Below are 15,811 nucleotides of genomic sequence, written 5' to 3'. Positions count from 1 at the left end.
CGTCCTGTGCTAGGCAGCCATCCCTTCATCCCACAAAGAAGGGTGACTCCAGTGTCCACTGCAGCCCCTTTCTCCATAGGTCTCAGAGCCAGAAGAGGGGCTGCAGGGAGGGGGCAGGGAGGGCAAACAACAGGCCAGTGGTTGGCACCCAACCTCCAGACATCCATGTGGGAAACCTCCCTGCTCCTTGAGCCAAAAACGTTTTAAATGCCCTTATGCAAACCAGCTCCTCCCAGTCCTACCCATCAATTTCCCAGCCTGTCCCAATGCTTCAGAGTCTCAGGTGGGATGACCTACTTTAGAGGCAATGGGGAGATAAAGCTGGAGAAGTTGCCGGCGGGAGGAAGGCTCACTTGAGACAGACACTCACCGGTCTAGGGGAACGTTCAGAGTATAGGGGAGGGCGGAGGGCCACAGGGAGACTGTACAGAATCATGTTTTGCCTTTGAAGGATGCCCGGAATCAGGGAGCCCGGAGATCAGAGCCCTAACCGAGTCTGCAGGTGCATCACCTACATCCCAACAGCTTCTTAGGCAAGCTCTCACGGGAGCCGCCCCGGCCTCGGGAGGGAGCCTGGCCATGCAGAGTTTACGCCATTAACGCTCCCAGGAGCAGCCTCAACCAAAGCCAGCTGGGAGGTGGGGCTCAAATATCCAAATTCCTCGCACCCCAAGGGGGACAATTCTCCTAAGGACCCAGTGGCACTGGGTCTCGTTTGCCTACAGCAGTGACCTGCTCCTTAACCCACCCCATCTTGGCTGCTTGCCTCCCCTCTCTCATTTCTCCCCCAAACACCCCACCTGTGTTTCCCGGGGTCCCCTCCAATCTTTGCCTCAGCATCTGCTTCTGAAAGGACCCAGCCTAGGACAGAAAACATTCATTCATTCATTCATCCATCCATTCATTCATTCATTCATTCATGTAAGTTACAGGTCTTCCTGGCCTTTCTGCCATTGTATGGCCTGTAAAGTGACTTCAAGGAGCGCTTCCGTGGGCCCTGCCTCTGCTCAGGTGCCTGGAGGGATGGATATGAATAAAAATAGGCAACTTTATCGAGAGCATCCCCTGTGCCGGGTCCTGGGCAAAGACCCTCACGCGCATCCCCTCTTTTTCCACCCCCAGCGAAGCAACAATTCTCAGCCTCCTTTTTCAGGCAGGGGAGTGAACTGTCGGGGAGGTTAAGTGTTTTCCCATGGAGACACAACAAGCAAGCAGCACCAGCGAGGTATGTGGGGATCCTGACCCTGCGGAAGCTGGACCTGACCACCAAGCTGCCCTTGGCCCATCGCCCCCACTGCCCGCCAGGCTCCCTCCCCAGCCCAGCAGCCTTCGTCCAACTGCTGTTCACAGTCTGACGGTCTGCGGAGAAGCTTAGATCCAAAGGGCTCACGCTCAACAGTCAACTGCCCATCCCTCTCTTTCCACACTCACTCTGTGACTTCAGGCAAGTCAGGTCACCTCTCTGAACCCCAACACTTCATCTCTAAAGCGGGGTGGTGGTGAGAGCTGCTTTGGGCTCTGATTATGAACCAATGCCCTGGGACTAGCACAGTCAGGACTTGGACCCAATTCGTCAGGCTCTAAACCCTGTATCTGAAGGTACCTCCCCACGACACACCCCCACACGTTTACCTACAGATCTAGCCAGGTGACTCTTGATAAGACGTAATTTCCAACTGTTTCCAGAAGTTTCCAGAAGTGTCTGGAAAGCAGTGGGCTGAACCTCAATCCTTTTCCTGTGGAAACAGTGTTCTCAGTCCACCAGAGCTGCTTTAATCCACGATGTGCCAAAGGCTGGTTCAGAGAACCTCTCACGCCTTACCCTACTGTATCAACTGGCCTCTCCTGCATGAGAAAAGACTGGGGCACAAAAGGTAGAATTCATAAGGCCAAGAACGTGGTACGCTCTGAAGTCAGGGGCCACCCATTGTGTGTGGGGCCGGGCAGAGGCAGGCAGGGGCTTCTGGAAAGCAGTGAGTGGTGATGCCCACCAGAGTTATAGAAGCCTCAGAGGCAGAGTCTGACTCTGCCATGGTCTAGCCAAGTGGCCTTGGTCAAATCACCTCCCTGAGCCTCAATTTCCTCATCTGTGAAATGGAATAGTAGCAGCATCCGTAGTATGAGGTTTTTGTGAGGATTATTACGTGAGATAACGTGTGTCATGGCCTCAGCTCACGGCCTAGGAAGGAAGTGGTACCTCCTGGTACACAGGGCAATAAGAGTGTGTGGTCAACTCTACTTTCAAACCTGACCACAGCCGCTTCTCCAGTTTACACATGCTTCTTATGATATGACTCTGATACTCCTCCCAGCAAGAGGCAGAATCTCTGTTCCCTTCTCTGGGATCTGAGCAGGCTTGTGGCTTTGGTGGAAATGACACTATGTGACTTCAAAGGTTGATTCGTAAAAGGCAATGCATCTTCCACGTGGTTCTCCTGGGATGCTCCCTCTTGGAACCCAGCCACCATTGCTGTAAGGAAGCCCAAGAAGCCCCATGGAGAGGCTCACAAGAAAAGCCAAGGCCCCTGGCTCCCAGTCCTGGCAGAGCGCCGAGCCCGCAGCCGGCATCTCTGTGCTGGCCCCGTGAATGAGTCGTCTTAACTCTTCCTCCAGCCCCAGCCAAGCTGCTTCCGCTTTTAACACGTGGAACTGAGAAAAACTCTCCCCTCTCAACCCTGCTCAAATGGCAGATTTATAAGCAAAATATCTGATACCTGTTGTTTTAAGTCACTAACTGGGGAACACTTTGCAGCAGTAGGTAACTGATTCAGAGCGGTAAAGGGAACTTGCCCCAAGGTCGCAGAGCTGGTCAGTGGAATTAAGCCTCGAACAAAAGTACCCAGCCTCCTGGAGCAATGCTTTTCCCTTTCACAATCCTGGTTTGACAGATGAGAAAAAGGACTCGGGGAAAATAAGTAACACACTCAAGGTCATAGATTAGTGTTATGAGTTGAATCGGGTCTCCTCCAAAAGATACGTTGAAATCCTAATGCCCAGTACTTCAGAATACGATCTTAAGTGGAGATAGGCTTTTTATAGAGGTAATTAAGCTAAGATGAGGTCATTAGGGTGAGCCCTAATTCAGCAGGACCGGTGTCCATATAAAAAGGAGACATCTGGACACAGAGACATCACACAGAGGGAAGACGGTGTTAAGGCACGGAGGAAGGCCATCCGCCAGGCAAGGAATACTCGAGGCTCCCACAAGCTAGAGGAGAGGCAGGGAACAGATTCTCCCTCACAGGCCTCAGAGGAATCAACTCTGCTGACACCTTGATTTTAGATTTCAAGCATCAAGATTTATGTGACAATAAATTTCAGTTGTTTGAATCACCCAGTTTGTGGTACCCTGTTACAGTAGCCCTGGGCAACTAATACAGCTAGGAAGTGGGAGGCTAACCCAGCTTTGTCTGAACTCCTAACAGTTATCCTCTACTGCTTCTCTCCTGAGACATTCTGGGAAGGCTTCCTGGAGGAAGTGACATCTATGAGGGATGCATAGGAGCTGGCTAAGAGGTGATGGGAGGGAAGAGTGTTCTCTGTAGAGGAGTAGCTTGGGGTGCCAGGAGACCTGCTCCAAGGACTGAAGAAGCTCTAGGGGCTGGAATGGGCTGCATGTGGCAAGGGCATCGGCTGGAGCAGGGCCCAGAGGATGGATGAGAATGGCCTTTGTGAATCCAGCAGGCAGGCCATTTGGATGTCATCCCGAGGGCAGTGGGGAGCCATCTGCCTTTTTCTTCCGAGCCTTGTCACCCCAGCAGGATTCCTCTAAGAGCATTTCACACTGCGCCCTGGCCCTCCTACTTGGAACCTGGAAGTGAGAGAAATGGTGGGTTTGCGCTCAGCAGGGGAGGAACTGTCTTTGCGAAGCCCCCTCCAGTCTGGGAATGAAGGTCTTCTGAGGCTGACTTCCACCCTGCGGCCCCTCAGAAAGTCTCATCCCTGCCAAGCATGAATCCAAATAAGGAAAAGCCTCCACAGAGCTGCTGGGGGTGGGGTTTGTTGGGAGGCCATCAGAGGGTGCCTGACAGAAATCTCACCTACAGGGCAGCCCCATCTCAGGAGGCACGGGGTGGGGTCCCCAGACTTGCTGCTCATGGGAAGGTTTAGAGATTAAGATCCAACCCTCACCCCCTGCAGAGCTGGGGCCTGTGAAGGGTCCTGTTAAGTGGAGCAAGGCCCACATGGTGAGGGGGTGTGGACGCCAGAAGCCTTTCTCCTACCACCTCCCCCGCCCACAAACCGAGAGCTTCCATGTGTCGCCTATTCTTTGCCTACATTCCTTTCATATCCAAATTCCTCAGCCAAACCAGAGTTTCTCAAGTCTCCCTGGGGCCGCCATCTCCCCCTCCCAGCCTCCTGAGTGCCTTCGGCCTCCACTGATAGCCACTCAACAGTTCACCAACCCTAGGCCAGCAAATGTTGTCAGCAAACATCCCATCAGGTAACTACAAGATGGAGCAGACGCTGGGGGAAGGGGGTAACTGGGACAAGGAAAACACAGCACCCAGCCCCTCTCCAAAGGCCCTAGTGGTCTTTTCCAAGAAGCTTGAGTTGTCTTGAAATCCTCCAACTGTCCCAGTGGGGGCTGTCAGGAGAGACTGGAGGACAGGGTGGTGGTCCCGACAGAAACCTGGGTGAACAGGAGCTTCCTGCTGCACACATCCCCCCTCCCCTAGGACACACGTGTGCCGCCCCCACCCAGTCAGGATGCAAGGCTCAAAGGAGGTCAAGGGCATGCACAGTGGGACGTGGGAGCACAGAGAAGGGAGGGGCTGGGGAGATGTTGAACTGAGACCTCTGTTTCTGTGTGCGTGTTTCATCTTTGCTGCTGGGAAGGAGAGCTGTTTGTGGCTGTTCAGTGGCCCCACGGGGAGCCAGGCCCTTCGGGGTTACTGCAGGGCTTGGAGACAGCCTCCGGCTGCTGTACAATCTAGAAGATTAGGCTGGATTCCCAGAGGGAAGAGAGTGGAACGATTGCCTCAGAAGGGGATGGAGTCTGAAAGCGCTCAGAGCACCCCCAGCGCGGTGGGCAGGGCTGGGGTGGGCAGATGCTGGCGGCCACATGGGACCCCTAAGGAGGCTGATCCCCCACATCTGACACCAACAAATGCCAGCCCCAGTGCGGCTTAGAAGGAGCAGCCCTGGGAGACTTCAAAGGATGGGCTGGGCTTCACGAAGAGGCGGCCAGGGTGGGGAAAGGCCGAGGGGCGCTATTCTGCATGCAAACCCTGTAGGAAAGATGCTGGGAAGACTCCGTGGGGATGGAGACAGATGAGATGGAGCCTCCCGGTCCCACCAGCACACGGGCTTGGAGTCAGGGTTAGGTGATCTTTAAGAACATACAGACAGAGGGACAGCTCCTGCATACCTGAGGTCACGGCTGCAGAGTCACCGGAGGAGGATGAAGGGAAACAAGGGGTGGGGGGAGGGGTGGAGAAGGAGCCAGGGAGGGAGGAGAAGCAGAGGAGGCGGCTTGAGAGAGAAAACTGACAGGCCCAGGAGTGAGATGGAAGAACTACAGAGGGAGAAAGACCCTGGAAAGGAGGGTGGAGGAGGGGAGAGGGGAGAGGGGAGAAGCTGGGAGAGAGGGGGACTGGGCAGAAAGGAGAGGAGGAGGAAGTGAAGATGAGGAGAACTGAGAGGCAGGGAAGGAGATGGGGAGAGGGCAGGGAAAGAACAGCTGATGGGGAAGATTGGGGAGATGGGGGAAAGCTAAATAAGGACCATCACAGGACCCAAGACAGCCAGCCCTGGGGTCCCAGCCTACACAGCTCCTGGCAAATGCTCCACAGCCGCTCATGTGCTGCCTGACCCCCATGCCTGGGGCAGAACCCCCTTACTGGCCCCCAGCATTAGGACTAGATTTCAAGGGTGTGAGTGGAGACTGAAACCCTAGTCCACACTCTGGCCCCCCTCTGTGTGCTCTAATGGGGCTGCTTCTCTAGTCCACACAGAGCCGGCCACTCGCCAAGCCCTGGGCCCTGGTGCCACATCTTCTTAGAGGCAGTGGCTTCTCTTGGTTCACAGGAAAGTGGCCTTTTTGCAGCCTATCTGCCCTAACTTTGGCTCACACACTGGATAGCAAGGTTGGCTGTGGGATGTCGCTGTTACCCTAGGCGGGTCATATGCTCACCTCACATTTAGAAGTTCAATTTCTAAAGAAGGAAGAACAAATCTTGAAGGGGAGCAGAGCCCCAGAGAGTGGGAGCAAGAAGGTGAGGTTGAGGGGAGGCAGGAGGAAACGGAGGCTGAGTGAAAGGCCTCCTGAGAAGGAAAGGCCAGGGTGAAATGTTAGGGGGCAGGGCGTGGGGGGTGGGTGCAAGGACAGGATGCACACGCGGCTTTCAGTACAAGGAGGGGGTGGCCCTGGGCCTTAAAAGTCAGACAATTCTGGCTCTGCTGCTCACCACTCTGGCTTTGGGCAAATTACTCCAACTCCTGGAACCTCGGTTTCTTCCTCTGAAAAATGGGTACAGTAAAACCATGGACTTCATGGTGTTACTGTGAGAGTGAAATGTCAACAGCCCATCCAGTAGCGCTGGGCACAAAGGAAGCCCTGAGCAACTGGAATCGATGACAAGGCCAGGTGCGTATGGAACTAGGTTGAAAGAAGGGAGGGGAAGAAGCTTCTAGAAGCCTCTTTAGCCTGGACCGTCAGTTTGCCTGGTTGGAAAAAACTAGTGCTAAGTCAGCAGGGACCTTAACCCCTTTCCATACTTTCTTAATTTCATGCTCAGCCAGACCCTAGGAGGGAGGATCTGAGGCTATGAAAGCCAGCTAACCAGCATGCCCAGTGCCGTCACAGGCCAACAAGCGGGCGAGCCCAGAGAGTTCCCTCCGCCTGGAGCACGCCCCACTCCAGCAGGAAGCAGCCTCAGCGCCTCTGAGATGAACAGTTCTCCCCTCAGGCTTAGAAACCCTGGCTGACTCCCCAGCTGGACCGGAGCCAGCGTTTGCCCCGTGATGAGAACCACTGCCTAGCTCCAGGGAAAGCCCAGGGTGGGCACAGGAATTCAGCGAGTGGGACGCCACCCCCAGGCTTCTCCTCATCCCTCTCGGGGAGAGCTGGGAAGGGGAGGCCTTGCGGCCAGAAAAGCCACATCCAAGTCCCTGATGCTCACGCCAGGAGTGGGTCCGGCAAGAGCACCACTGGACAGCAGAATCCAGGAGAGCAGAAAGGGAGGGATGGAGCGCAGAGGGGGCCTGAGTGCCCCCCCCCTTCCACCCTGGGCTGCTCGGATCAGGATGTTCTGAAATGAGGAGGCACATGAGGGAGTGACGCATGTGTGCCGTGTATCTGTGTGTGCACGTGTATGTGTACAGGGGAGGTGAGTGGCACTATGAGATGTCAAGGACACAATCTGAAAAACTAGGGGAGGTTTAGGCATTGATTTGGGCAGAGCAGGAGGAGGTGAGGCTGGAGGAGGGCGTGGAGAACAAGGGGAGGGGGAGGGGCATGAGGAAAAGGAGGCACCGGGGGTTTGAAGGGGAACTCATGCTCCCACTGTCTCCCGCCTACCCCCTCTGGGAAGAGCTCCGGGGGCCCCTGCTCTGAGGAAACCCTCACGGAGCACGTTGGTGGTGTGGGTAGTAATTGGTCCCGGGCGTCTCCTGCCCTGTCCCAGGGGCCTTCAGCCTCTCTGGCTGACAAGTAGGTCCCACTGGAATCCTCAGTCAGCTTACCTGCCCCTCCTCACCCCACCTTTCCTGATGAATCGGGAGCAGAGGCTGACTGGGGACCATTCATTCTGGACACTTCTGCAGGGAGTTAAGGCATGTTTTTAGTTTGATTTAGGATTTCTGTCAGGGATTTGCTAATACTCACCTGCCTGCTCCTTGGTGTCGGTGAGGTGAGATGAGTGACTGATGGTGGCCGACGGGGGGGGTGATAACCAGCCCTTTCAGGCTGACTGGATGACGGGATGTGTGACTGCGACCCTGGAGCCTGAGCTGGCCACCTTGACTGCCCCCCCCCCCCCCCGACTCGCTGAGACTGACCGACTGGCTGGCTGGTGTTTCCTCAGGGCTGGGACTGACCAGGCCACAGACGGTGGCTGCCTGTGACTCACAGTGACTGACTGTTCAGTAGACAGAAACTGACTGTGTCCAACTGACTGGTCTGGCTGAGGGCACCGACTACCCAACTCAGTCGCTGTAAAGGGAGTATCCGGCGACCTTCACTGCTGGGGACTGCGTGAGACGGACTAGACTGACTGAGCGCCACCCGACTGAGTGGCAGTGCTCCTGAGCCTGGCCGTGGGACAGTTTCCTGCCAGCTGACTGACTGGAGTGTGCTTATGGGCTGGCTGACTTTGATGGGCTGTTGGATGACAGATGATGTGGTGACACTAGGTGACTGGCTGGCTGCTTTGAGGTGGGCTGACTGACCCTGCCTTGACTGACTGGCTGGCTGGCTGGCTGACAGGCTGAGATCGACCGGTTGGCGGGAGACCTGCTGACCATGGCTGTGACCCCCACGGTGAGTGGCCGTGTCTGACTGTGCAGCCCTGACTGTATAACCAGGCCTGGCTGTGAGGCAATGACTGCCGGGCTGGCTGGCGGGCTGACTGAGACTGGCTAGGTGGCAGACTGACCAGTGAGCTGTGGCTGTGACCCCTGGCATGAACAGCTGTGACTGGGTGTAACCGAGTCCGTCTATGAGTCAGTGGCTAGCTGCTGACTGGCTGGCTGCCTGAGGCTGGCCTGGCGACCGGCTGCCTACAGCTGTGACTTGAGTCGTGAGTGGCCTTGTCTCACTGTGTGGCCTTGGTTGTGTGTCAGAGTCTGACTGTGAGACTATGACAGACTGACTGACTTTCCTGGCTGGCTGCCTCCGGGTCAGCTGGCAAACACAGTCCCTACTTGTCCCAGAACCATTGGAGGGCCCGACAGGGAGCCGGCCCAGCCTGAGGGGACAGAGCAGCTTCTGTGGAGCAGCCGGCAGCAGGAAGAGGAGAACAGGACCAGGCCCTGCCCAGGGCCGGGCCCTGCTGGAAAGTTCTCCACCTCACCCTCACAGGGGCTGCGTCACTGGCACACATGCTCTGAGCTGCGTTTTTGGCTCAAGTCTTATAGCTCCTTTATTAGGGGGGGTAGTGAGGGGAAGGGGAGCTGGGGGGACTTATAAAAATATTGAGCCAATAACTTGCAGACAGGACTCCCATTATAGGAGCTTGGTGTGGGGGAGGGGGAGGAGGGAAGCCGGGTGGGGGTGGGGGCGGGGCGGGGCCCACTGACTGCCAGTTGCCGGGCTTGGATGGGGGCCAGACACGGCCCTAGAAAATTCAGGCGTTGTAATGCAGAGCCGAGGAAGCCTTAGGAAGGAGCTTGTGTGTGTCAGGCGCACCTCTGTTCCCGCCACCATCTTAGAGCTGAGGAAACCAGAGCCCCGTGCCCCGCAGGGCCCAGGGCATTTCCCACAACACAGCCCTCCCGGGGCCACCCCATCAGAGCCCAGGAAAACGGTGACCTCCCGCCCCCGCTTCCTCTCCCAGAGGGCCCTGGGCAGCAGGTTTTCAGGGGCAAAGCTAACGACACTGGGCAAGGCGCTCCGCCTCTCGGGGCCTCAGTTTCCTCCTCTGTTAAAGAGATACTTCGCATAGGAGGCCGTTTGGATTCATGGATGTCGCTGCCACTTACTGAACGTGTGGTTTTCTCACCTGCTGAGGGAGTATTATCAACAATGTCTCTTACTCTATTAGCTTGTCGCGAGAGGAAAAGAAATATAATCCAGGTAAAGACTGCAGCTCAGGGCCTGGCCCCAAGTAAACAACCAAGAAACGTGAACTTTAGTGATTATTAATACTCCTATCACGGGGGCTGTCTTAAGATTAATGGGTATCTTGCAAGGGAAGCTGGGGAGCTCAGCCCAAAGCAGGGGGAGGCAACTGCTCAGTGCGGCACGAGCCCCTTCACTGAGCCCGGCCAGGCCCTCCCCAGCCGCCCTGAAATGCCCCCTGTGCTCCTGAAGGATCCAACTGACTCTCTGGGGACACCAGCTGCTCCTGACACCACAGCCACTGCGGCCTGGCCCCCAGTGGTCAGGGAGGCAAAAAGAGGAAATTCTCTGGGGTTCCCCTGGGAACAGCCAAGGGCCCAGTGGTCTTGAATAGCCCTGGGGAGTGGGGGGCTCTTCCAGGAAGGCCCAGGGACTCAGGCCCTCCAGGGCCAAGAGAAAAGGCCAGGCTCTCCTCTGAGCCAGGGCGGGCCAAGAGGTGGAATTTCCCCAGGAGGCTGAGAACCTGGGTGTGAACCCAGAAAAATCCCTACCTCACTAATGCCGCTGCCCTGTTCTCAAAGGGCTGCTGAGGACATGAGCTCACTGGACCCTCAGAGCCACCCACAGCTGCAAATGACAACAAACAAGTAATGAAACATCCCTAAGGTCACGGCCAAGGAACTGAAGTTCACCTCTTGACTCATTCCTTTCTCATTCATGTCTTCATGAGGCTTAAGACCTGAGACTCGGGAACTGGGTAGACCTGCATTTGAATCCTAGCTCAGCCAGTTACTAGACCTGTGATCTTGGATCTGTGACTTCTCCCCCGAGTCTCAGTTTTCCCATCTGTAAAGTGGGGGTAACTGTAGCATCAATCTCAGAGTCATGGAGAGGACTGGACAAAATGCTCCATAAATGCTTAAAAAACTCTCAGAGAGCTGAGAGCGTGTCCCTTCTGCCCCACAACTGTTTCCTCATCTGCAGAATGGGCTTAGCCTTACCTCGCAGGTCATGGTGATGAGTTAATGAGCACTTAGCATAGTGGCTGCCGCCTTGCACAGCTCCAGAAGGTGCTAGTCACATCCTAGCTGATCTGTCATGGCCTCTGTAGCTCTTCATAGCGGCCCTGACTGGCATGCAATGACGGCTCAATAAATAGGACCTATTTATTTGTCTTCTTAAAGGGGAAAGCAAAGAAGGAAATAAATATTTAAATACCAAGGGCGTGCTAAGGGCTAAGTCAAGGTGGGTGAGAATGCAGAAGAGGGACCTCCACTTAGTGGAGGAGGGACTGAGGAAGGACAAGAAGTGGTCCCAGACAGCAAGGGCTAACCCAAGGGACTGACTGCCCCAGCTGGGGGTTCTGGGCAGAGGAGAAGTCCTGTGCAAAGACCTGGAGGCTGGAGAGAGTGGAGCATCTGGGGCACCCGGACCAGCTAGTGGAGCTGGAGCTGGAGTCCTAGCAGGATGGGGGAGGAAAGGAGGCCCCAGGGCAGTAGTTGGGGAGGGGTGGGGGCAGAATGAAGGCCCTCATTCCTGGCTCCCAGGAACACTAGGGGAGGGATCCTTTGGCCTTGGCCAGGTCAGCAGCAGAGGCTCTGAGCAGCTCTCCCTCCTGGGGCATGGCAGGCAGGGGTTCTCACTGTTCCATTTCACAAAAGGAGAAAAGAGCTACATCTTATACTCATTTCCTATCGCTGCTGGTAGAAACTGCAACAAATGCAATGGCTTAAAACAACACAAGTTTGTTCTCTTACTGTTCTGGAGATCTGAGAGCTGAAATTAAGGTGTCAGCAGGTCTGCACTCTTTCTGAAGTCTTCATTGGAGAAATGGGTTCTAATTTCTTCTAGTTTCTAGAGGCCAGCTACGTGCCCTGGTTTCTGGCCCCTTCCTTTGATCACTCTAACCTTTGCTTCCATTTTCACATTGCTTTCTATCCCTCCAATCGCCTGCCTCTCTCTTAATAAGGACCTTTGTGATTACATTGGACTCACCAGGATAATCTCCCCATCTCAAGATCCTTAAGTTAATCACATCTGAAAGCCCCTCGTGCCTCAGGGCCTTTGCACTTGTTTGTTATTTCATTGCCGGGAGTGCTTTTCCCCCAGATATCCATATGGCTCATTCCTTCATCTCCTTCACGTCCTCAGATGAAACCGCTTACCCACATCCTAGAACTTCTCATTCCTCTATCCTGCTTTACTTTTCTCCATTCCACTCATCACCAATCGGTGTATTAGAAATTACGTATTTGTGTATTGTCTTGTTTCCTCCAACTAGAGTGGAAACTGCACTAAGACTGGGGTTTTGTCTGCCTTGTTCACTGCCATATCCTCAGCACCCACAATAACAAATGAACAAACGGGGCAACTGAAGTTCAGAGAGGTAGAATGACTTGCGCAGGGTCGCACATCTACCAAGTCACAAAGCTAGGGACTCAAATCTCCATGGGTCTGACTCCCATACCTCCATGGTTCAGCTCAACGATGCCCGTCAGCCTCTTCAAATACACTTACGTGGTGGATACCAGGTGATCAGGCCCTGCCCTCTGCCTTCTGCTGGCTGATGATGGGGTAATTGTGGGCTGCTGTGTGACTCACTCTAGGAAATAACCAGAGGAATAAAAATAGTTTCTGTTGGCCTAGGGCATTAGACTTCACAACAGACTGAGGGTACCGTGAGAGCAGGGAGCATGCCTATTTCACTTGGCACTGTGTCATCAGTGCCTGACAATGCCCGGCACATCACTGGTGCTTGTGAAACCTTAGTTGACAAATGAATGAGTGGCTCTAACTTAATTCCATAGAGAAGATGTGCTCTAGATCTACCTATCAATGCACTGATGTATTGATGCATCTGTCTATGTATGTATCTACCTGTCCATCTGTCTGTCATCTGTCTCCCTCTCTGAGCTTTGGGGACCATGCATTTTTCTGCCCTGCGGTCCTGGCCACATTCCCTGCTTCTCTGTGCATCCCTCTTGCCTCTACATCTCCGGGTTTCACAACAGGGTCCCCCAAGTGGTATCTCAAAATGAGCCCCGCCCTCCCCTGAAGTACCTGCTCTCAGAATTCAGTGCCCATGGTAATGACCCCAACGACAAGGGGAAACATGGTGGAAAGGGCCCCACATCAGCCTCTCTGCTTCTACCCTGGCTCTGTACCCCCAGGACTGGCAGAAGGTGCAGGTAAAAGTGCTCTCCCGGACTCTCTCAAGAGAGGTCTACAAATCTCCCCTGGTGGGAAAAAAGCTAGAGGAAAGTGGAAATAATGATGATGTCATCAAACCCCATATGCAGCCCAGAGGGGCTGCAAAGATATCTCCCCACAGGGGAAGGAGGATGACAGGAGGGTCAGCTGTGGCGGCCACGGCAGGAGGCGACTGATCCCGCACTGACGAAGAGGGAGGAAACTTTGCAGGAGGAATGTCGCCTGACTGAAGAGGAGGCTCCCATCAAGGGCACACTGCGTTCGTGCCATTCCATCCGTAAGCATTTCAATCAGCCACTGAAGTACCACGAGGACCAGCGTGTGGTTAACACTACCGACCCCGCGTTTTAAAGCCTTTGCTTTACACACACAACCATCCTCACTTGATGCGATGATGAGAAGCCACTAGTGTATGGCCACCGTGCGCCCAGTTCCTACCATGAGCTCAGGCTCTGCGCTCAACAGTTTTTCTCCATTAATTCTCAGAAATTTCACCATGGATTGTTGAGGCAAGGTGTGCCCGTTCTACAGATAAGACTGAGACTCAAGGAGGTTAAGTCACTTGCTCAGGGCCACAATGCTCTTCTCATTTCCACCTTTGCTCCCCTACAAAAGGAACAGCAAACCAGAGCCTACAGGTCAAGCCAGCTGCTGCCATTTTTATCAAGTTTTATTGGAATACAGCCACACCTGGCTGTTTACAAATTGCTTCTGGCTGCTTTTGTGCTATTCCACAGAAGAGCTGATGAGTCGTGACAGAGACTGGCCCCCAAAATTTACTGTCTGGACCTTTACAGAGAAAGGTTGCCAACCCCTGCCCTGTCATCTCTTCTCTGCCCATTCCCCTTAAGGGAGACTTTAAAAAGCTAACTCAAGTCATGATACAACCTGTTTAAAATCTTTTGAATAAAATCCAAATTTCCTCCCTCAGCCCACAGGGCCAGCAGGGTTTGGCACCTACCAAGCTCTTCCCCTTTCACCCCCATGGATGACATTCCAACACACTGGACATTTTCCCATTTATCTAATGTGCTGGCCTGTTTCTAACCTCAGGACATTTGCATATGCTGTTCCCCCTTCTGGATTACTTTTCCCCAGCTTTATGTCCTAGCTCAAATTTCATTTCCTTTGAAAGTCTTCCCCTGTTTTTCTCCAGCCCCACACCCAATCTAGTTCCTTCCCAGCAGTGATAATACTGTGTCATTGTTTCATCTATAGGTTCAACTTTACTCTCTCTTTTGCTCTAGGCTGCCAGCTGAGGGAAGGCAGGCGCTGTCGCCCGTGTGGTTCAGTGCTGCATCCACTGCCTGGCACACAGTAGGTGATCTGTGAGTATCTGCTGAGTGACAGCAGCACAGGCACGTTGGCGTCCAGGCCTGAGGGACTCGTGACCCACGTTCCTCATGCTGATACTCCTATTCTTTCTCCCTTCCCTCAAGCATTCAGAAAACAGTATTCATAAAGGTCTGCAGAGGCACTAGACAACTCCAGAGAGGGGGACAAACAGACCCCAAACCTCACTGAATTTTCCAGGACAAATCCGCCCAGCTCAACCTCTCTCCTCCATCCTCAGAAATGCCGGCCAAAGAAGGGAGGCCCCCAGGGTGCGTGCCCGCTAATAGCCCCTCCCCAGGAGGGAGGCTGGTTCTCCTCACTCAGACCCCGCCAAATGTCCCCAAGACTGTCACCTTCCCTTCCCGTGAGACAGAGCTGGGCTTCCCTGGAGAAGGTGGCGCTGCAGGACTGGGGTTGGCACTGAACAGGGTCCCGACCCCAGGTGTTAGTAGGTTGAACTTGGCCACCAAAAAGATACGTTCATGTCCTAACCCAGGAAGCTTTGCTGAAAGGGTCTTGGCAGATGGAACTAAGGATCTCAAGATGGGAATCACCCTGGATTACTGGGGGAGATCCTAAATCCCATGACAAGTGTCCTTTTGAGACAGCAGAGAAGACAGACACAGAGAGATTGGAGGGGTGTGGCCACATGCCCTAGAGCACATGGAGCCTCCAGAAGCTGAAAGGAGCGAGGAAGGGCCCTCCCCAGACCTTCAAAGGGAGTGAGTCCTGCCCACACCTTGGTTTTGGCTATCTCCCACGCAGAATGGTGAGAGCACATTTCTACAGCTGTGAGCCAGCCGGGTTGTGGTTCATTTGTTACAACAGCCACAGGAAATGAATCCCCCCCACCCCCCACCCCGGGAAGGGCAGGCTCCTTTCTTGCTTCGGCCCACAGAGAATCACAGGATACTTTGCTGGGAGGGACACGGGGGCTGAGTCAACTGGCATGGCCTGAATCCAGGCACCCAGGCTCCACCTGACTGCTCTTTCCTCCTCCACACACACTCTGCTCTTCATCCCCAGGTATCTGTCTTCAAAACGACCTAACATTGCCCTTCCTCAAATGGATTTCCAGAGAGAGCTTGATCTCTGAGTTAGGAGAACCAGTACCGCTGGCAATTCATTCGCTCCACCTTTGTATTCATTGATTCAGTCAACAAAACATCGATGCAGCACTAGGTACTGGGCACGATTCAAAGCTCTGGAAACAGCACGAAAGTAAATACGAACCCCTGTCCTCAGGGACCTGGCTTTCTAATGTGGAAGGGGTGAGAGGATAATTACCCAAATAAATACAAAGCTGTTAAAGTTAAAAATGTTCAGTGGCATAGCCCCTAAAATTGTCAGTGATCCCCAACTGGGGAAATTCTGACAAATTCCCACCAGCCCCAGGGAAGCAGCTGAGGGGGAGGAGGGGGCGGAGGCAGAGAACAGAGTTTGAATTCTAGGGGTGCCACTCCCTGGCTCTGAGCCCTGAAGCCTCAGCCTTCCCTCCACCAAAGCAGAAGGAATTCCTGGGTTTCCTAGTGTTACCGAGTCCAA

The sequence above is a fragment of the Camelus bactrianus genome, chromosome 17, assembly GCF_048773025.1.
Source record: "Camelus bactrianus isolate YW-2024 breed Bactrian camel chromosome 17, ASM4877302v1, whole genome shotgun sequence".
In the NCBI taxonomy this organism is placed as follows: Eukaryota; Metazoa; Chordata; class Mammalia; order Artiodactyla; family Camelidae; genus Camelus; species Camelus bactrianus.
This window is presented reverse-complemented; position numbering follows the sequence as displayed.